The sequence below is a fragment of the Pelodiscus sinensis genome, chromosome 2 (assembly GCF_052426305.1).
Source record: "Pelodiscus sinensis isolate ZL-2025 chromosome 2, ASM5242630v1, whole genome shotgun sequence".
Lineage (NCBI taxonomy): Eukaryota > Metazoa > Chordata > Testudines > Trionychidae > Pelodiscus > Pelodiscus sinensis.
The window spans coordinates 60,508,066-60,530,543 of NC_143053.1; the positions used below are offsets into that span (position 1 = coordinate 60,508,066).

At 45.6% G+C, this 22,478-nt stretch overlaps 1 protein-coding gene across 2 annotated transcripts in view; it reads left to right on the forward strand.

Annotated features, from left to right (window-relative positions):
• PDE7A (phosphodiesterase 7A) overlaps window positions 1-22,478 on the forward strand; it is a 90,118-nt gene that overhangs the window by 7,060 nt on the left and 60,580 nt on the right. The gene's annotated exons all lie outside the window — the stretch shown is intronic.

Here is a 22,478-nt window from a genome sequence, read left to right on the forward strand (position 1 = left end):
CTGGGATTCAAAAGGGCTAATGAGGGGGATGGACTGGAGCAGGGACTGAATGGAAGTGGGAATGCAAGGCTACATGGGGATGGGGTGGCAGAACATGGGTGTAGAAACAATGAGGGCAAAAATGTGTGGGTAGGTGGTGACTGAGTGGGGGAACAGCACACATGAGGATGAGGATGAGGAAGGGGAGATGTGGGGCTCAGGGATATGGGGACGGGACAGATATGATTGACTGAATGGGAGAGGCTTGGGGTCAGTCAAGGTGTACATGGGGATGTTCCTCAAAACCTAACCCTGCCCTCCCCTCCAAAAAAACCCCCTTTGCATACTTCTTTTTCCACCCCACACTCAACAATCCTCCACGTTCATTCCCAGGATCCTTCCCAGCAATTACACCCCTTTAATTTGTCTCCTTCTTGACCCTCCCCTTTGCTCCCCCAACCTTCTGCACTGCTTCTGAGAGATGCAGGAAATACAGATCTGCATTTATAGTTTAAATGTATTATTATTCAAAGTTCTTTATTAATATAGCTAGTAAGGAATCTATTTGTCAGAAAATATTTTTTAATGTTTTTTTGTTGTCTGTATTGTTAGACATACTTTTTGACAGGTATTTTGAAATAAATTACCCACATTTTTGAAACTGGCATGATTATATTGTGTTATTTTGACAGGTAAAATACACAGAATTTTGCAGAGGGTTTTTTTTACGCAGATTTTTCCCTGGAGTACAAAGTATACTTAGATTTGTGTCTTGGGCTGTTTTGGATTCTGAGATGTTAGGGAAGTTCACATAACAGCAGTGTCCAACGCCTTATTTTCCTCATCTGTGCTAAACAAAAAGGATATAACTTTCTTTCTATCTAAATGAGAGAGAGGAAGGTTGGTCCTGTAGTTAGGACACTAGCCTGAAGTCTGGATGTTAGAGTTCAATTCCTTGTCCTGCCCCAGACTTCATGTAACCTTGGGCAAATCATTTAGGCTGTGTCTACACTACACCCCTTTGTCGGCAGAGGGATGTAAATAAAGCACATCGAAAGTACAAATGAAGTGTGGATTTAAATATCCCGTGCTTCATTTGCATAATCACTTTCTGGTGCTGTTTCGAACAGGTGCCATTTCAAAACTGAAACCACAGTTTAGATGCGGTTCTGCTGACAGCGGGGTGATTTTTCGACAGATCCTGTACTCCTCGTTTTTTAAGGAGTACACAATCTGTTTAAAAATCTCCTAGTTGTCTGCAGAACCACGTCTAAACCACGGTTTCAGTTTTGAAATGGCACTTGTTCGAAACAGCACCAGAACGTGATTATGCAAATGAAGCGTGAGATATTTAAATCCCCACTTCGCTTGCACTTCTGATGTGCTTTATTTTCATCCCTCTGCCGACAGAGAGGTGTAGTGTAGACCTAGCCACAGTATGTGTCTATACTACAGACCTTACAATGGCAAAGGTATACCGCTGCAGCTGTGCTACTGTAAGGTCTCCCAGTGTAGGCACTCTGTATTGGCAGAGGAGAGCTCTCAGGTTGGCATAATTAAGCCTCCATAATGAGCAGTGTTTCCACCTGCATGTAAAAGTGTAACCACTGAAAATCTTAAAAATAACGTATTTTAACATCCTTAACACTTACTGGTGTGCTGGCAGGCAAGATGGCAGAGCCACAGCTCTGTTGGCCATTCCCTTCATGGTACAGCTCCCCCCAGTAGACACTCTTCCGGATAGGTCACCCCTGCATATTCCCTGTGGTCATTCTCATATCCCATCCCCCTGAACAGCAGCCCCTCTCTTTGCATTTTATGGAAAAAGCCTGTCCTTTTCCCAGGGCTTCAGTCATCTTGGCACAACAAAATCTGGACCTTGCTTTAAGTTAGGAGAAGAGGAAGCTGCATGCCAAATTTGGTGCCCCTAGCTCTTACTGTTTCGGAGGAGTTCTTGAACAAATGGACTCATGCACAGACCAGATAGATTACATACAGCAAGACTATGTTAAGAGGACATTATGGGTTTAAATTCAAACACTCAGAAGTCATGAAATGTCAGAATTAAGGTTGACCATCAAACCTTAATTCAGCCTCGATGCATGCTTACATTCTAAGCCATAATAAAGAATTGCAGTGTTATGAGAGTTTTTAATTACATAATCACTTTTTTTTCCACAGGACCCCTTCTTTATTTAATGCATAAACAAGTAAACTCAAACATCTTGGCTCAAACTAGTTTTGAGAATGTGAAAATAAATTTTAATCAAGCCACCCACACACACTAAAAAAACATACATAAGCTCCCTTCACCTGTAAGCTTTTAGCTTGACAGCACTAGCTGATCTCTAATTGTTATAGTATTAAAAGACGTGAGGGAATATCACTGTTGCTAAGTCCCAAAGAAATTTGCCATCCTGAAGCTTAAAAAAAAAAAGTCAACATTTCAAATACACTTGGAAAACTGAAAACCCAGTTCTGATCAGTGAGCACAGGAGCAATATAAACTTAGCAAGACACACTGCAGCAGCTAGTAGCTGCACTCTTATATTTCTGGTCTTCATTTATAGTACAGTGCAGAATTCATTACAATAATCTATTCTGATGTGCCAAGTCAACTGGAAGTCCTGGGAAAAGGACAGTTTCCCCCTGATAAATTAAAAAGGGAAGGGCTGCATTATTGATATATACACCTATTTCATAGAGTTGGAAGGGACCTTGAAAGGTCATCAAATCCAGTCCTCTGCCTTCACAGCAGGACCAAGTATCATTCCTGCCAGACTTGCCTGAGGTCCGTAAGTGGCCCCCACAAGGCTTGAGCTCACAACCCCAGGTTTAGAAGGTCAGTGCTCAAACCACTGAGCTATCTTTCCTGCTTGGCTGATCTGGGGGATAAGATATGAGAATGCAGGGATGAGCTATCCTGAAGTGTGTCCACTGAGGGGAGCTGTACCACGAAGGGAGTGGCTAGCAGGGCTGCGGCTCCACCATTGTGCCTGCCAACGCACCAGTAAGTGGTAGGGATGTTAAAACATGTTATTTTTTTTAAATGTTCAGTGGTTACACGTAGGGATGTAATAGTATAGTCGATTATCTGATATGCAAAAGCTTATAGGTTAATGCTGTAGACTACATGCATTTTTCTCCAACCCACCCCCGCCAGTAAATTTGTCATCAGCAGCCTGGCTCAGTCCTGGCTTGCGCCATCTCTGGATCTACCCCTGCTGTTGCTCTGCATTTAAAGTGTATTAGGAGCCAGGCGGGCAGCCGGCCTGGCTCAGTTCCGGCTCGTGCTTGGTTTGGGAGCTTAGACACCCTCCCCTAGAGTACGTTTTTAACTGGCTCCTCTTGCATACCAGCTCCTGCCTGGTACCCCACACTGCTGCCCCTGATACAGAGGCAGCAGCAAGGAGTAGCAGGAGGCTCCTTGGGAATGGGGCCCGAGCACATTGACGGCTGGCCCCAACCCCAGGGACTATAGAAGAGTTGAATAACTGATAAGAATTCATGAGGTTAACCGGCTATTCAGTTAACCAATATTTAACATCCCATGTTACACGTTTACACGTGGGTGGAGCACTGGCGCCTGCCTCTTCTCCCCCCGCCCTGCACTGATGCTTCTGTGGGAGGCAGCAGGGAGGTGAGACAGGACAACTCAGCTCCTGCCTCCCTCCTCCCCGCTCTCTCTGATACAGAGATAGGAGAGTGGGGGAGCATGTAACTGTGAGGGTTAACTGATGAGCCTGGGCTTATCAGTTAACCATGTACATTGATATACATTACCATCTCTAGTAAGTAGCGCCCCCACACCAAACTCTTCCCCTTCCTGCCCTTGGCTGCAGTGCCAGAGGGGGGAGAGAACAGACCCCTGTTGAGCTACGGGGGTGGCCTGGGAGGGAGGGGGAAAGAACAGACATGAGGTGGGCTGAGGAGGAAAGAACAGGCCCTGGGGGTGTAGCCTGCGTGTGGGGGAAAGGGGAAAGAACAGGCAGTCTAGGGCATATGCGTAGAGAACATGCCCCTGGTCCCCAGCCTCATGCACCGCGCCCCTCCCCCCCACATCTCCAAGGCTATACCCTGAAGGACCTATGCCAGGCCTGGGCAAAATATAGCCTGGGGGCTGGCTCCGGCTCACTAAGCCACCGGATCTGGCCCATGAACCATCCTGCTGGGATCCTCAGGCACATGCAGCTACACGGTTTGAAACACAGTCCCTGTGTTTCTCTGCTCTGCAGGAAGGGGGAGGCTTCATGCAATCTCCCCCTCCCAGCTCAATTCTCAGCTCCTATTGTCCAGAAACAACTGGCCAAGAAAAACTGATCTCAGCCAATCTCTCAGCTCCTATTGGCTGGAAACAGCCAATCAATCAGAGTTCAGAGATTGGCCTGAGAGACTGGAGCAGCACAAGCCTCTTCCCCCATCCAGAGTTGAGAGCCATGTGAAGGGAGCAGCCTGTATTTTCAAGCGGGCTGGGGCTGCAACAGGCAGGGAACCCAGCCTGCCTTGGGGATGCTGCAGCCTCCTGGCCAGGAGACACTGGCTGGGAGGAGTTTACCTATCTCTGGCACCCCTACTCCCTCCTTCAGATCACTATCCAAACTCTCTGCATCCCCTGCCCCAGGTGACAACTTCCTCCTAGACCTTGTACCACCTGCAACTCTCCTCCCCCAGGCCAGAATCCTCTCCTGCACCCACACTTCCTCCCTGACCCTATACCCCAATCTCCTGATCCAGGTCACAACTCCCTCCTCCACCCAAACACCCTCTCAGACCCCACGCTATCTCCTGCATCCCAATCTCTTACCCCGTGTGCCTTCTGCACCCAACCTCCAACCTAGACCTCGCACCTCCTCCAGGAAAGTGTGGCCCTTGAACACTTTCTAAAATCTTGACATAGCATCCCCACCAAAAATTATTGCCCACCCCTGACTTAGGAAATGCCAGGTAAGTCTGCTAGTATGACATGAAGTAAAATGCCAATACACACATTCTGTTTCTTGTCTTGATCAGGTATTCATTATTAATTTTCTAGAAATGATTTCAAAGTTTAAGTAAATACAGAATTTTAAACTGAATCTTTGGTCATATGTTCATTACATTTCTACCCTATACTCTTTTCAATGTTCTTAAGTTTTTCTTCTTATGCACTTCCCCTCCCTTCTTTTTTGCTTGATTGTCTGTTATATAACTCCACTTTACTGATTTTTATTTCGTTCTTTGTATTCTGTGAGCTGCAAAATGTAACTTGTCAAAATCGTGACCATAACTGAGCAATGTAGGAGTGAAGTGTTGAAAACGGCTGGGAGGGGGAGTGAATCAGCACAGGAGAGTCAGAATATGTAGAGATGTAGGGGTATGAGTGGATTATCATATGTATGAAAATCAGGAGAACGGAGACAAAATATAACCAGCACAGCTGAGTTTGTTACTCTGCAGGTTAGCGTGTACTTTAAAAAAACTTTAATAAAACAATCATGCTGGCTAGAAATGTTGTTACTTTTAGCCCTAAATAGGGTGCCACCTCAACTCAGAATTCTTATTTTCTCTTGAAGTGTTCCTTAGCAATTAGTTTCCAGTTACAGCATGATAATAGTATAGGTTTCACTGAGCTGATGTTTATAATATGTAACAGAAAACTCCAATTTCTCTACTTTGAGAGGGTTTTTTTAATCCACAAGAACCAAAATAACAGGATTTTGATTAGAACACTTTGCTATAGAATGTACCCTGTTTTAGAGCTGCTGTATATCTCTAAACATTTATGATCTTTGCTATGAATTTGTTACACAGTTGGACTTAACGGCTACGTCTAGACTGGCATGATTTTCCGCAAATGCTTTTAACGGAAAAGTTTTCTGTTAAAAGCATTTGTGGAAAAGAGCATCTAGATTGGCACGGACGCTTTTCCGCAAAAGCACTTTTTGTGGAAAAGCGTCCGTGCCAATCTAGACCCGCTTTTCCGCAAAAAAGCCCCGATCGCCGTTTTCGCGATCGGGGCTTTTTTGTGCAAAACAAATCTGAGCTGTTTACACTGGCCCTTTTGTGCAAAAGCTTTGTGCAAAAAGACTTTTGCCCGAACGGGAGCAGCATAGAATTTCCGCAAGAAGCACTGATTTCAGACAGTAGGAAGTCAGTGTTCTTGCAGAAATTCAAGCGTCCAGTGTAGACAGCTGGCAAGTTTTTCCGCAAAAGCAGCTGCCAGTCTAGACACAGCCAACATGTTTATACTGGAATGGAAGCTAAAGAACATTTAAATTAGATTTTCTGTTGGGCATTCTTTGGAAGAGAATACAATAGATTAAGTTTAAAAAGGGAAAATTAGTGGTAGTCTCCCTAGGTTGGCCATGCGCCATCGTAAATGCGGGTTGAGGACGTAAATTGGGGGTTTTCGGCCCCTTCCGCACTTACAAAAATGGTTGTAGGTGCGGGGGGTTGTAACTCAGGCAGGTGGAAGTCAGGGGTTTCCTGGAAACACATTTGGCTCATTTTCCAAATGCTTGACTTAAGTTGACAGCTTCATCTTCAAAACAAAAATTACTTAATCAAAAGAAAAATTACTCTTAACTTTTTTATCTCAAAGATCGGCTAATGAAGATTTAGCCATCACAGAGCATGCAATCTGTTATGTAAAAAACTACACCCTTTAAAAATCCTTAGACCAAAGATAAACTAAGAAAAATTTACTTTTTTACAATCAAATATAATGTATTGATTCAACTATAGATTAAATGATAGCTGACAATACCCTTAAGACCCAGCTCATATGTTCTTTATGCTACTGGACATAGTGAATCCTAGTAACCCTGTTTGATAGGTTGAGAATGAGGCATCATTTGTAGTCAAATACATTCTGCTTTTCACAAGTTAGATACCATGGTATGTTTCTCAAGATGTCATGCAAAGCTTAATGTGATAGACCAGCACAGGGGGTGAGAGGGTCTATTTCAGATTCCTTTGAGGTTTGTGTTTCTAGAAAGCCTAATTTATCTTAAAATTGAGTCTGCAGTATTTTGTAATAAATTATTTTTCTAACAATCTATTAATGGAAATATTTGGAAGGGAAAAGTCTTTAGTTACAAATTACTTTACAAATAGAGGGTGATGCAGCATATACTTTAATTTCCAGCACAGAAATAGGCATTGGAGGATCAGGTTTAAAAATAGTCTGAAATTTCTGAAATAGATTTTGAAATTAATTTGATTTTTCCAACAGCTAGCAGCACAAAATCATAATAACTTCATATATTCCACAGCCAACTTATTTGTATTGTCTTAATTCAGTTGCCTTGAAAGAAATGAATGGTGGGACCACTTCGATGTAACTGGTCTGTAATCTCAAGAAAATTTTCTGAAAGTTTCTCAAGTTATGAGAAGCATAGAAAAAAACCCCAAGTTTTTTTAAAAAAGATGGAAAAACAAAAATTCTCTCATCCCAGGTGTGCGGATAGGAAATTACATATGCTTGCTTTTTACTGTATTCAGCATCTGTGAAATATAGATTATGCTTTTTTGTTTGTATCTTCTTTTTTGGGCTTATACCACCTTTGACAACCTGGTTCTGAATTTCTCAGACAAGATCTGCTAAAAGTGTCAGGTAGGGTGGATAAAAATCAAACAATTAAAAAAAGGGATATTTTTTAATTTGGATTTTTAAAAACCAATAAAATACTAAATTTCTCATTTTAAAATAAGTTACAATTAAATGTCATCACAAACATGCTATGCTTACACTTACTGTCTCATAAAAATGAATTATTGGTGCTAGTCTGTCCAGCCTAATTACCAGCTCTTGATTCTTAAAATTCTGGGCTTTCATTTTCTGTTTCTCAGCAGACTAAAGTAACATTCAAAGAAACATGTTCTGTACTATGTGGTGGTGGACCTGGACCAAGCATGACAGAAGAATTAAGACATTGTCTTAAAGACAAGAAGACATTATAGAGGAAAGGATGGAGGCAACATAGAAAGGAACAGACTTGCAAGAATGAAACATAAAAGAGCTAGTTTTAGAAGTTTTAAGGACACTGTGCATTTAGTGTTCTGAGCACTTACCTGTTAGAGCTAATACATTTGAAATTTAAAAAAAGTTTAAGGACACCCATCAGGTGGCAACTCAGGAGACTTGTTGAAATTGTAAATGTGAAACATTTATGTAGCATTATATATTTAGTTTAATAAAATAAGTGTTGTTGTGTGTGATTTAGTTCTTACCATTTCTACTGTACTGCTGCTGCATCTGCAGCTTGACACAGGAAATAGTACATAACATTTATTCCAGGGATGTAAGCGACCGGTTGACTACCTAATAAGCATATGCTTATCGGGTAGTTGAGTAGTGACTCAGCTAGTTGCTTTCCCTCCCCTTCCCCATTCCCCCCCGCCTCTATCAGAGAGTAGCAGCATAAGAACGGTCATACTGAGTCAGACCAAAGGTCCATCTAATCCAGTATCCTGTCTGCTGACAGTGGCCAATAACAGATGCCTCAGAGGGAGGGGTCACCCACCTCCAGCACGGGTGGGGGAAGCGGGAGCTGGCTTAAAAGCCAGTTCTCCCCAGTACCGTCTTGGCAGAGGAGCAGGGGAAGTAGAGGTGCAGCAGGCAGGACCGGGCACAAGCCAGGTTTCCCGGTTTGCACATGGTCCCCCCTGCTACGCCGCTGCCTTTTAAATGTATTAAGAGTCTGGTGTCCAGGAGCTAACCCCATGTGGTTCTGCAGTTCCCCCATTATCAACTAACTGAGTAATTGATGGAAATTCCATTAAGTACTTGATTAGCTGGTTAACTGCAATTTAACATCTCTGATTTATTACCTATGAGAACTATTTCCTAAATTAGTAAAATCCAGAAACTTGCACAGATACAAGCAGATATAATCTTAATATATATCTTGGATTTTGTTATTTCCACTCCAACTCATATGATGAAGTGGGTCTCACCCAAAAGGGATGATCCTATTTATTTTTGTTAGCTTTTAAGGTGCCGCAGGACTACTCATTGTTAATAAAATCAAGTTATCTAAAAAAAATTACACAAAGTAAAATGCTTAGATGTTGTAAAATGCTGTACTGAATTGTAAATTAACATGTTTTAGTCATCAGATTGGTACCATTGTTTAAGAACTATGTGAAGTATCAATCAGTAGGAAACTTAATCGAAATCATTGATTTTTCTTGGTGATTTATATTGTGATTTAAATCAAGGTAATTTTAAATCAATCTACTCTGGTTTCAAGAGCCTTATAATTTTTTTTTACATTCCTCGCTCATTTCTGCATCAGGTGAATTTCTGGACTGTAAAACACATCTGTCTTGTGGTGCAATCATTTTGATCTCATCAGAAGATCATTTCTTCTTCAAGTGGTTGCTCATGTTCATTTGAATCAGGTGTGCGCACCTCGTGCACTGCGTCTTCCAGAGTGTTTTCCCTAGCGGTACCCGTAGCGCCAGCAGGGCGCCTCCTGGAGTGGTGGCGGAGCATAAGTACCCCTGCCGGCGCTCCCCCTCCTCAGTTCCTTCTTACTGCCCATGACAGTCGTTGGAGCGTGTCTCTCTGTTAGAGTAGTTAATGGTTCCCGTTTCTCTTAGTGATGTAGATAGTTGTAAATAGTTTAAATTAGTTAGATAGTTGGTAGTTCTTTGTTTTTTCCTTCTCCCCCTTCGGGGAGCCTCAAGGCTTTAAGGCTTGCGCTGTATGCGCTAAATTTATGCCCAAGGGAATCCCTCAGGATAGCTGTTTAAAGTGTTTGGGTGAGGGTCACCTAGCAGATGCCTGTAAGATCTGCAGGTCATTCAAACCGCGCATGAAGAGGGAGCGGGACTCTCATTTGAAGCTTCTCCTCATGGAGGCGGCTTTACAGCCGGCACTGACTGGACATTCCATGGTGCACAGTGCGCCGGCGTCAACGTGCGACGCTCCGTCCCGTGCGTGGACTTCGGTACCGAGGCCTCGGCACCGCTCTCACTCCCTGGCGCCGAAGAAGTCAAGATCTTCGCGGGGTAGGTCTCCAAGCCGGAAGCCCAGCTCCGGCCTACACCGTTGCCACGAATCCCTGGTGCAGGCATCTCCGGGTGCGGCGTAAAAGAGCTGGACGACCATCAAGTCCAGGTCAGCTACCCTCGCATCGTCTTTCGACGCCGGACACTTTTGAGGTGGCTTAGGACCTGATTAGCCTCACTACCTCCCCTCCGTCGTTGGTTGAGGCGGTGAGGTTGAGGTCTTTGACGCCGGGAGCCATGTTGGCACCAGCTTCTCCTCCGCACCGGTTGGATCAGTTGGCACCGGTCACATATGCAGCGGAACTGTCCCCTGTAGGACCAGTACCACTTGCTCCTACCTCGGTGCCTGCTTCGACGCAGGCCGCCAGGCCTCACGTGGTGCCCGACTGGCCTTGACCCCAGTTGGTGCTAGGACCTCTCCCGGAACCGGTCTTGGCTGACCCGGTGCCGTATTACTCAGGCCTTGTGGCACCGTCAATGACACCGGCACCGACCCTCTTGACCGGGGTGCCGCATCAGTCTTCGGCACCAGGCTCTTTGGTACCGGGCTCTTCGACACTGATTCAAGCGCAGGCACTGGGCTCTTCGGCACCGCTGCAGGTCCTGGCATCGGCCCCGTGTGCCATGCCAGTACCACCAACACCGATAACGCCGATCTTTTCGACAGCGACTACTACGGCTCCTGCGCCTTCTGCCCTGCCTGCCATGATGTCCACGGGGGCAACAATAGGGGCGCTGCTTTTGGGGCAACGTGACTTGGGAGTTCCACTCCCACAACCGGCACCAATTTCAGCACCGCAGTCCACAGGCACTGTGTCGATGCTGCATGCGGCACAGGGGCCTGTTTTCCCGGCACCGGCACTGGTACCAGTACGCCCTCACCACACGCACGTGGGCAAGCTAGAATCTATGGCCAGGTTCGCCCCTCCGATGGTGGCAGGGCACTCGTCATCGGCACCACCCTGGCCTGAGTCTGACTACTCTTCAGATTCTGATGTGGGCTCTTTCAGGTCAGAGTCCTCGGGAGCTTTGTCACATCATAGATCCCGTTCCTGGCACCAGCGTGACCGTTCGCGTGTGCAGAAGTCTTGGCCGCCTCAGCCGCATTGGCCTTTTTGGATGCCGTGGGCATACCACCAGTGGCAAGGGCCTGTCTCCCCTCCCCAGTGTTGAGTGTCTCCGGGCACCGGGCACCTCCATCGGCGCTGCTGTCACGACCCTCTCCCTCGCCACAGAGGGCTGCTACTATTGATGCCACTAGGGATCCGCAGGCTTCGGTGCCGGACCTGCTTCTGTATGCGGTGCTGCCTGCCCAGCCGCCCCCTCCATCGGGCCCTATGCTGGATCCGGTGCTGCTCCAGGAGTCATCGTCGTCCTCATCCTCGTCTCCAGACAAAGCGTTAGCGGATCCTGCACCGGCGATGCCAACGATTGATGCTTGGTTGCATTAGGATCTGCTCCAGCCTCTGGCTTCCAACCTGGGTGTCCCAGTGGAACCAGTAGTAGAGAACACAGATCCCATGATAGACATCCTGTCCAACGATGTGCTGACCCATTTGGCTTTGCCACTCAACAAGACTGTCACTAAGATCACTAACGCCCTGTGGCAGACCCCGGCTTCTTTAACTCCTACCTTAAAGGGAGTCGAGAGGCGCTATTATGTCCCGCAGTCGGGGCACGAGCACCTATATTCCCAGCCTGTCCCAGGGTCCCTGGTAGTCCAAGCTCAGAAGGAGAGACTTCCGCAGCTGGGGCGTCTCCGAAGGCTAGAGAGCCCAAACACCTTGATCTGATGGGGCATAAGGTGTATGCCACTGGTGGAGTGCAGCTCCACATTGCTAACCAGCAGGCAATGCTGAGCCAATACGCCTATAACACATGGCAGGCGATGGATAAGTTTAAGGATAGGCTTCCCGCCGAGGCACATCAGGAGTTTGCAGCTATGACCACAGAGGGCAGGACTATCACCCGTACAGCTCTTCAGGCTTCCTTGGATGCTGTTGACTCTGCAGCCCTCACCATAGTGTCAGGTGTAGTTATGTGCCGTGGTGCCCGGCTGCAGGTGTCTGGAATACCTCCTGATGTCCAGACTACTATTCAGGATCTGCCTTTTGACGGCAAGGCGTTATTCCCAGAGCATACGGACTCGAGGCTCCATACGCTCAAGGACACGAGGTCTACTTTCTGGTCCTTGGGGATCCACGCGCCGGTTCCTCAGCGACATCAGCTTCACGACAGATAGCAGAGGAAAACGCAGTCCTAGGCTCCCTGTGGGGATTACTGGAGAGGCCGTCCTCGTGCTCCCAGTGGGGGTGCGGGGGCGGCTGCGGCCCCGTCATCAGCCAGAGGTTGTTGTCACTGCCTGAGAGGGGACAACCCCCGTGGGGTTGGACAGGGCCTCTCTCAACAGTCCAAGCACCCGTTTTGACAGTCCTCTAGAGCGTTGCGCACCAGTTTCCCCCCCCGGCTCCCTGTTTGGGGCCAGGTTATCCTGTTTTGCCCACGCCTGGGCAGGAATCACCTCTGACGCCTGGGTTCTGAGAGTAGTCAGAGATAGCTATACTATCCCTTCCCTGGGTTCGCCCCCTTCCAACCCGCCTGCCCCGTCCCTTTTCAGGGACACCTCTCACGAAGGCATTCTCCATCAAGAGGTGTCGACGCTCCTCCAAAAGGGAGCGGTAGAGAGGGTTCCTCCACATTTAAGGGGCAAGGGATTTTATTCCCGGTATTTTATTGTCCCAAAACCAAAGGGTGGGGTTCGTCCCATCCTAGACCTCAGGGATCTCAACAAGATGGTGGTAAAATCCAAATTCAGAATGGAAACCCTGGCTTCTGTTATCCCGGTATTACAGTTAGGAGACTGGTACGCAACTCTCGATCTCAAGGACGCATACTTCCATGTGGCAGTAAGACCCAGTCACAGGAGGTTTCTCCGCTTTATTGTATCCCGCTGTCACTTCCAGTTTACGGTGCTCCCATTTGGTCTCTCGACAGCACCCAGGGTCTTCACGAAATGCATGTCGGTCGTAGCGGCTTTCCTTCTCAAAAAAGGGGTACATGTCTTTCCGTACCTAGACAACTGGCTGATTCGTGGTCGATCCTACCAACAAGTGGAGGCTCATGTTTCCCTTACAAGGGCTCTCTTCGTAAGAATGGGCCTCATGCTCAACGAGGAAAAGTCACTGTTGACTCCCTCTCAGTGCCTCGAATTCATGGGGGCTTTCTTGGACGCCAGGGTGGCAAGAGCATTCCTCCCCAGAAACAGATTTCTGGCCATAGTGGAGCTGGTCTCCGAGTTAACCCGGTTCCCCATTACGACTGCCCAAGTCTGCTCGAGACTGCTGGGCCACATGGCGGCATGCACATATGTGGTACGCCATGCTCGAATGAGGCTCAGACCCCTGCAAGCCTGGTTAGCAAAGTCATTCTACCAGTCCAGGAGTTTCTGGGACATGGTTCTCACCGTGCCTCCAGAGGTAATCGCCACCTTACAGTGATGGACTCAGGAGGCTGTGGTGTGCAGTGGGGTTCCGTTTACTGTGCCTCCTCCCTCGATCACACGGGTGACAGACGCCTCGGACCTGGGTTGCGGAGCACACCTGGAGCATCACAGGACCCAGGGCTTGTGGTCTCCTGCAGAGCGAGCCCTGAAAATAAATGTCCGGGAGCTCAGGGTGGTTAGGAGAGACTGCGAGGCCTTCATGTCAAAGTTGTCCCACTGCTCTGTCCTGGTGCACCTGGACAACACGGCAGCTGTTTTTTACCTCAGCAGGCAGGGGGGAGCCCAGTTGCCTCCCCTCTGCTGCGAGGCTTTGTGGCTGTGGGACTTGTGCATAGTGCACGATATAGTTTTGCAGGCAGAGTACCTGCTAGGGTGCAAAAACTTGCTGGCCAATGCTCTGAGCAGGTCCTTCGGAGCCCACGAATGGTCCCTCAAGGATTCTGCCCTTCATCTGGTCTTCCACAGGTGGGGTTGTCCCCTACTAGATCTGTTTGCCTCGGCACACAACATCAAGTGCCAGAATTACTGCTCCCTGTTGGGCCTGGGGGACCTCTCCAGGGGAGATGCCATGGCCGTACCGTGGCCGGCGGGCATCCTCTATGCATTCCCTCTGTTCCACCTAATTCCCAGGGTTCTGACCAGGGTCAGGACCTTCAGGTCCACGGTCATCCTGATAGCCCCTTGGTGGCCCAGGCAGTTCTGGTTTCCGATCCTGGTGGATATGCTCACCGAGCCTATAACGCTCCCACTGGTTCGGGATCTCCTCACCCAACCCTGGGACGGGGGGCTCATGGTTCACCTGAATCTCAGCTCTCTCCACCGGATGACCTGGTTTATCTGTGGCTGACCCAACCGGAAAGGGAATGTTCCCAGGAGGTGCAGATGGTGCTCTTAGGTAGCAGGAAGCCATCCACCAGGCGGTCCTACGCAGCCAAGTGGTGGCGGTTCTCGTCTTGGGCATTCAGAAGGGGAGTGCACCCATCCTGTGCACCTGTCCTGTCCATTCTGGACTATTTTTTCGAGCTCAGGTCTGGTGGGCTCTCTACCTCTTCTATCAAAGTTCATGTGGCATCACTCTCCGCTTGGGACCTTAACCTCATGTTGTCTAGACTTATGTCGCCCCCCCTTTGAGCCGCTCTTTGAAGCACCTCTCTATGAAGATTGTGTTCATTGTGGCCATTACATTGTCTTGCAGGGTTTCCGAGCTGAGGGCGCTAACTGTAAACCCGCCCTACCTAGTGTTCTCGGACAATAATGTGAGGGTCCGCCCTCACCCAGCCTTTCTCCCCAAGGTGGTGTCACCGTTCCATCTGTCCCAAGATATTTACCTCCCAGTTTTCTTTCCAAAGCCCCATGCCTCTCCTAGAGAGCCAGTACTCCACTCCCTAGATGCTAGGCGGGCATTAGCCTTTTATGTTGATAGAACAAAATCCTTTCGTAAGTCCACGCAACTGTTCGTGGCTTTCGCGGACAGAATGAAAGGGCTCCCTATCTCGACCCAGAGGTTGTCCAATTGGGTCGCAGGGTGTATCAGAGGGTCTTATGTCCTGGCCGGGAAGGTCCCGCCCCGGGTTACAGCACATTCCACCAGGGCGCAGGCGTCCTCTGTAGCTTTTGGGGCTCAGGTTCCAATTACAGAAATCTGCAGGGCGGCCACGTGGTCATCAGTACATACGTTTACGGCGCACTATGTGCTGACACAGCAGGCCAGGGAGGATGTAGGGTTGGGCTCTGCGGTTCTCAGCTCTGTGTTGTAAACGTGTTGGTTTTTTTCTCTGTACCACATTGCACTTTATTCAGCAGTTCTCTGTGTTATGTTACTTGAATAAATATATTTTGGGTTGTTCAACTTTCATGGACTTCTCTTTCTGGGTGCTCTGACCCCTCCTTCGTAAGTGGGGTTGGCTTGGAAGTCACCTGATTCGAATGGACATGAGCAACCACTCGAAGAAGAAAAGAACGGTTACTTACCTGTAACTGTTGTTCTTCGAGATGTGTTGCTCATGTCCATTCGATTCCCCCCCTACCTCCCTTTTGTTGGAGCATCCGGCAAGAAGGACCTGAGGAGAGGGAGCGCTGGCAGGGGTACTTACGCTCCGCCATAGTGGCGCCATTCCAGGGGGCGCCCTGCCGGTGCTATGGGTACCGCTAGGGAAAACGCTCCGGAAGACGCGGTGCACGCGGTGCACACACCTGATTCGAATGGACATGAGTAACACATCTCGAAGAACAACAGTTATAGGTAAGTAACCGTTCTTTTTTTTACTCCAGATTCTTTGCTGTGATTAAAAAGTTCCACGGGTGCTGGTTTTGTGCATCCTCATTCATGCACAGAACTTATTTTAGGATGATCTTCATCTCTTCTAATCTTTTGATGAAGTCAGATGCGTTTATGGTAAATCTGTCTATAGGGCAAAATACGGAAATTTGTCAAATCTACCTAATATTATAGGACATTTAATCAAGATTCCGAAGGTATAAGTGTAATGCCTTCTGATGAGGCATCATTGTACACTTTGCCAAGGATGAGGTTGTTTTTTGCTTGAAGAGTGACAAAACCCCTTTTGTGTTTGCTGGGCATCTACTTGGAGGTCATACACTTCTTCATGAATAATTACAAAAGGGTGTTATGGAGCAGTAACTCTTTAAATTCTGTTTGCATCTTACATGGACAAACTGAATTCTCCATCCCTCCCTCCTACTCTGAAGGTTGCCTGATATGGAGGGATGGATTCTGTCTTACCTGTGAATTTTCATTCCTACAACCCTTCATGTCAGATGGTATGTCTCCTTACTCATAGGAATGTAATATGTCCAGGGTTTTTTTCTGGCTAGTGTTCACTTGTTTTTAAGCAGCTTGAAAAAGAACTCAGAGATCATCAGAAGATCCCTAAATTTGCTGCAAATGGTTTGAATTGAATAGCACTCTTGAACTTTTACAACAAAGAAATATTAACTATATAAGATACTGTTTTGGGGAGTTCTTCAATAGTAGTGGTCCTAACTCCATTTCAGAGCAAAGATCTGATTTGACCCCAGTTTTCAGGGAATGACCCACTGTGAAGGCTGTCTGACATGGAAAGTTTTAGACCAGGTTTAAACTTCAAACAATATATTGGTGTGTAAATCCACACCCTGAGTAAATAGCTATACCTCTCCTCTTCCCCTCCCCCCCTCCCGCCCGCCCCATTGAGCTTCTGTTGAAATAGCTACTGCTTCATGGGCAGGTGGATTAATTACACTGACAGGAGAAGGTCTCCTGTCAGCAGAGCAGTAGCTTTAACTTAAACGCTGTGGTTTTAAGACTAGACATGCTCTTTAGATGAAAAGTGGCAGATAAGACAAGATCATTTCCTTTTGAAATTGTGCAGCAAGCTGCACATTTTTCCTGCCCCACTGGCTTGTCTGAAGCTGTGAACTAAACCACTTTTGCTCTTCTGTTTTGCTGTCTACTGTATTTACACGATAGTAGTAAATTTTATCCTCCAATTGGTTCATAACATTAATTTTCCCATACTTGCAGTTTTAAAAGCAAACTTCAAAACCTGGGAGCAAAACAAATCTAAAGCAGTTATTCTTGCTCTGCATCATTTTATATCTTAGCCAAGAGTCTTCATTGAATTGCCAACTTGTGAGAGTTTCAGAAATCCTAAATAATTCCAATTGTGATACTTGTTCAGCAGATCCTAAGGCTATCAAACAATCTATGGCACATCTTTCCTTGGAATCTGGATCTAAAAGCAGAAACTTGCTATTATTACTTCAGTAACTCCTTTTCTCTTACAAATTTCCCTTCTACCATTTACAGAGTTTGAGAGTTTTGTCCCACCTTGAGTTTCATTGTTATGAGTATTCCATTATGAGGCTTGGTGGATGTGGTTATGTAAACTTTGTGGTGATACATGCTATAGTGACTGGTGCATTAGATATGCATGAGTAATGTTTTAAAAATACTTCCCCTCAATTAATTTGCATTATGTATTGTACTCTTTTACACTAAAGTAAATCAATATATTTTCAACAGTGTACGCCATGTCTTAAACATTTGGACCCAGATCCTCTGGTATGATACTGCAGTCCTAAAGTACATTATCAGTGGATCATGGCCCTAAACTTGGGGCAGCTACCTGTTGTAGCTTGCAGGCTGTTGTAAATTATGTGGAGGAACTAATCTGGCACAAATAGTATTTGTGAATGAATGAGCATCAAGGCTGTTCTTTCATCTGATTGCTCTTTCCTGCACTAAGCATACTCCAATGCAAATATAGCTGATTCATAAATAAATTTAATGCTGGCTAGGAATATGTTATCCAGCAAGTGGCAATATTTCAGAATGAAAATTCAAATCTTTGAGCTCCAGGATGAATTAGAAAAAATAAATTCTCTGAACTTGCTTTGAAAAATAGTCTTAAAGCCAATGATAAAAATTGCAAAAATTGAGGAAAATATTAGTTTTCATTAAACTAGTCAAGAAAAAAAACAGGTTGGTCTTCATTTAGTTAATGAATGACTGAGTACTAGTCACTTAATCCTAAAAGTACAATTCTGTTACAATTATAGCTAAAATAAGTTCTAATTAGAGTTACCTTATATTGAATTTAAATTTAAACTTTTAACTATAATTCTTGAAATGAAATATTGGAATCTGTATATTTCAAATATAAGGAAATTTAACATTAACTTGTTTACAACTTATTTTCTTAGAAATTACTTTCAGTTGTGCATAGTATCCTTCTCTTATTGGGGTTTGTATTGTCTAAACAAGGTCTAATCAGGATCAGAGCGACATTGTGCTAGATGTTGTATAAACACATATTGGGGAATATGTCTGTACCACCCTCTAAGGAAAAACAAAATTCAAGTTAAGCTAGATATCCTACATGTAAGGGCAGCATGACATGTTTTCCTTTTAGACATTATTTACAATATTTAGTACATTCAGCACGTGATTGTGATTTGGTGGTCTCTCGGCATTACTATAATAAAAATAAAATGTACCTGTGGCAAAATACCTTTATGACTTGAAAATTCAATGAGTACGTTTTGTTTTTGACTTGGGAAAAAAAGGCAAGTTAAATTAAGTAAATATATATGTAAATTGTGGCCTTGGAGCCTAACAGTTCAGTCATGCAAGTGGGAAAAGTAAACATACTTGATCCAATTGAAAAACATCACTGTATCCTTAGACCTTTGGTCTTTCTGTATTTGTTAGAAGCAAGGTCATTTTTCCCCCTTTACAGATTATTCCTTTGATTTTTGTTTTTTAAGATTCCTATTTATAGTAGTTGAGTACAGATTTACACATACACCGCACATTGTAAGAACTGCTGATATTGTCTCCATAAATATTGCTTTTATTATGTTTGCATAGTTTCAACAATGTTGACATTGAGGCAGGTAAGAAGACAAGGACTCTGCCTGAAGACGTTGTCTCATTGGATTGCAATGTACAAATGTTGGATGGGATGTAGAGAAAGCGTTGATAGAATAGCACAACTAATGCATGGAATCTTGCTCCTGGAGAGTCTTCAGTCTACGTAATTAGTATTTTTGAGGAGAGGGCTAGTATTTCATCAACTTTCTGGCAGAAGTACGTGTAAAGGAATGACTTGGAGGAGAGGGTGTTGCCGATCCCAAACATTAAAAACTTGTGGTTCATGTTCCAAATAATCTCAAGTGGCTTAAAACCACAATTTGTTTTAAAATGTGTTGCATGCTTTCTGGTATTTTTATACTTACAGGGGAAGAGCTACCTACCTCCACTTTGTGTAATCTGTCAAAATTGAACCTTAATTGTGCATGTGTGGGGGTGTGTAGGTGTAGACCTCACAGTTCTAAGTTTGGAGGAAGCTTGTCTTACTGCCTCCAGTTCTCTAGGGTATTAGGAGCTGCCATCCTGTTCCTTTTTTACACTTCCCAAAGAAGACAGATTAGCAGTACTGGAAACTGCAAGAGATCAAAAATTGTGAGTCAGACCCTTCAAAAGAAGAAAAAAATCTTTAGTCAAGCTATGAAAATTTTAGATTGGCCCCCAAAATCATAAGTTAATAAAAGGGCAAAAAACATGATTTGATTTATTTTTATATCTTTTGACTTTGTAACTCCCCTTCATTCTTCTGTAATGTATATGTGATAAATTCAGGCTAAAAAGTCAACCCTAAATGCACAACTCTCCATAGCTGTTCAGATGGAGACCCACTTACCTTACTCTCTCTACAGAGATGGGGGGGGGGGGGGGAACCTCCTATATATTTTCTTTTACTGTTTTGACTCAGCAGCAATGCTTTTGGAGCAGTGGGAGGCAAATGTCTTTTCTACCTGGATCCCAGCAGGACTAGTTCCAAGTTTTCCCTCTTCCTTGCCTCCTGCTATCCCAGCATCCCCCTCCCCCTCTGATAAAGCGCCATAAGTGAAGGTCAGGTCTATATCCTGAGCCCCATGCCTTTTTCTGTGTGTCCGAGTTTTCTAACCCATTGCCTAGCACTATGCTGCCTTGGGTGTGCTGCTTGCCATCTCATTCCAATCTTATGATTTATGCTGGCCCCCATATGATCAGGAGACACCATTTTCCTGAGGACAGGGGACTCCAGTGAATGATGACATCCATTTTTGAGTCAGCCTCACTCTTATCTGCAAAACTTAAAGGGAGAGGGGCAGCCTGAAGCTTTAGTTCCACTGAAAGAAAAGGGATTTTATAAGCATTGTGGATGAGGAAAAAGTCATATTATTGAACAAAGAAATTAGAAATTCATGAGAACTCTTAAATACCAGAAATGGTGAGAGATGACAGTACTAGGAGGATAGGACCACAATGTAAGAAAGGGCCAGAGAGGAGAATTTGCAAAATATACGAAAGGGACAGAGAGAGTAGTAAAAAGAGTAGAGAAGTAGGCAGGAGCTAGGAGTTGTGCTGTACATTGCAAGCTATAAAATGTAAATTTGATGTTGAAGGTAAGGGGAAGGATGAAGGGATTTGAATTGGAAAGATATTTAGGATGGCCCTCCTTTTCCCTTAAAAAAAAAAGTGGTTACCAGTGAGTAGATCGGGATCTAATGGTAGATCCTGGAGCCTCTGAAAAGTGATCTTGACTGGTTTGGCTGGGAGGCTATCAGGTGCTGGCAATTCAGCTGCCCCTCCCTCTTCTTCCCTCTTCTCCCACACCGTGCTGCTCCTGCCCTTTGCCTTGGAACTGCTCCTCTGGAGCGTCCTGTTTGCTCTGTAGGGTGGAAGAGACAAAAGAAGCTCACACTGATGTCAGAGTGAGCAAGGGTGGGCCTTGTGAAAGGGGCAGAGAAGAAGGCAGGGCAAGGATATTTGGGTTTGAGATAGATCCTGGATTGACTTATATTCAAAAAGTGCTTACAAAGGTTGGAGACTTGTGCCTTAGAAGTTTTGAGACAGCAAAGTGTTGATTACTTCATTTTATTTCCTATTCCTTATTGTTTCTAGCTGCATAATACCAAATATTTCTAAGTATCATTTAGCTTTTGAGATGCCTGCTGCCTAAAATGGTTAGTCTCTATTGTTATGAATGAGTTTGGTTTGTAATAGGGATGTTAAATATAGTTTAATCGACTAATCAACTAGTTGGTGGATTTTCCATCGACTAGTTGATTAGTCGACAAGCAGGGGAGCAGCAGCAGGGTTAGCACCTGGTCCCGGCAGCTAACCCCATTGCAGCTTTGCCTTTTAAATATATTAAGAGCTGGCAGGCTGCTAATACATTTAAAAGGCTGAAGCACAGCAGGGGGGGACCCGGAGTGAGCCAGGACAACTGGTTGCCAGCTCATGCTGGGTCCCCCTTGCTGAGCTTCTGATTTTTAAATATTTTAAGAGCCTGTAGGCTCTTAGTACATTTAAAGTGCTAAAGCACAACAGGGGGAACCTGGCACGAGCCAGGAATCAGCTGGCTTGGCTCATGCTGGGTCACCCCCCACTGTGCTTCTTATTTTTAAATGTATTAAGAGCTGGCAGGCTCTTACTACGTTTAAAAAGTAGAGTCCTGACTTGTGCCCAGTCCCAGATGCTCTGAATCAGTTGATTCCCACCTCGCACCTGATCCCCACTAAGTCCCTGCCCCCTGCAGAGACGGTGCTGGGAGGAACCAGCTTTTAAGCGGCTCCACCCAGCACTGGCTCCTGCTCTCTCCTTGTTGCCTCGGTTAGAGGCCACAAGGGGGAGGGGGAGCAACTAGTGGAGGAACTACTTTACTATCCAATAAGCTTTTGCTTATCAGATAGTTGACTAGTCACTTACATCCCTAGTTTGTAACTAACATTTGAGTGTAAGAAAAAAGTGAAGTAATCTTGTCCCTTATAATACTAGATCGATTTTCCCCATATAGTATGCCCTAAATTTTCTTAAACGTTTGTGGCCTAGTTTTGGAAAAAAATTCAGCATATTGTTTTTATCAGTCTGCATCTGGCAGACAGGTATTGCATATGGTTTGGTCTCCAGTACTTAGTGCAGGACTACTCAACGTGCGGCCCATGGGCCGCATGCAGCCCGCAGCCCATTTGTTTACAGCCCACAGTGCAGTTCGGGTTTATGTGGGGCTCAACATGTGGCCCATGGGTGTGATCCTTTGAACATGGTCTCCACTGGGAACATGCTCCACAACAGCGAGGCGTCTCCCAGGCAGGGTGAACATTGAAAGATGCAAGCAGACAGGCTGGCTGGAACAGACGGGTACAGCGTGTTGGCATTTCTAGCCCCCAGGAGGAGGTGCCAGGAGAGCCGGAGCATTGTGTGAAAGAAGCTATTTACATATATATGCAACCACACTTAAGTTGAGGCCCTCGGCATGTGCTGTGAGTATCATTGTGGCCCCCGGAGCTTCCAAAGTTGAATAGCCCTGACTTAGCGTGACACTGTTTCATGCTGCTTTGGTTGTGCCATTGCAAAATAGGGATGTAAGAGTTTAACTGGTTAACCAATAAAAGTGATGCTTATCAGTTTCTCTTAATTTTTGAACTCTGCTTGGGTACTGAGAAAGGGTTT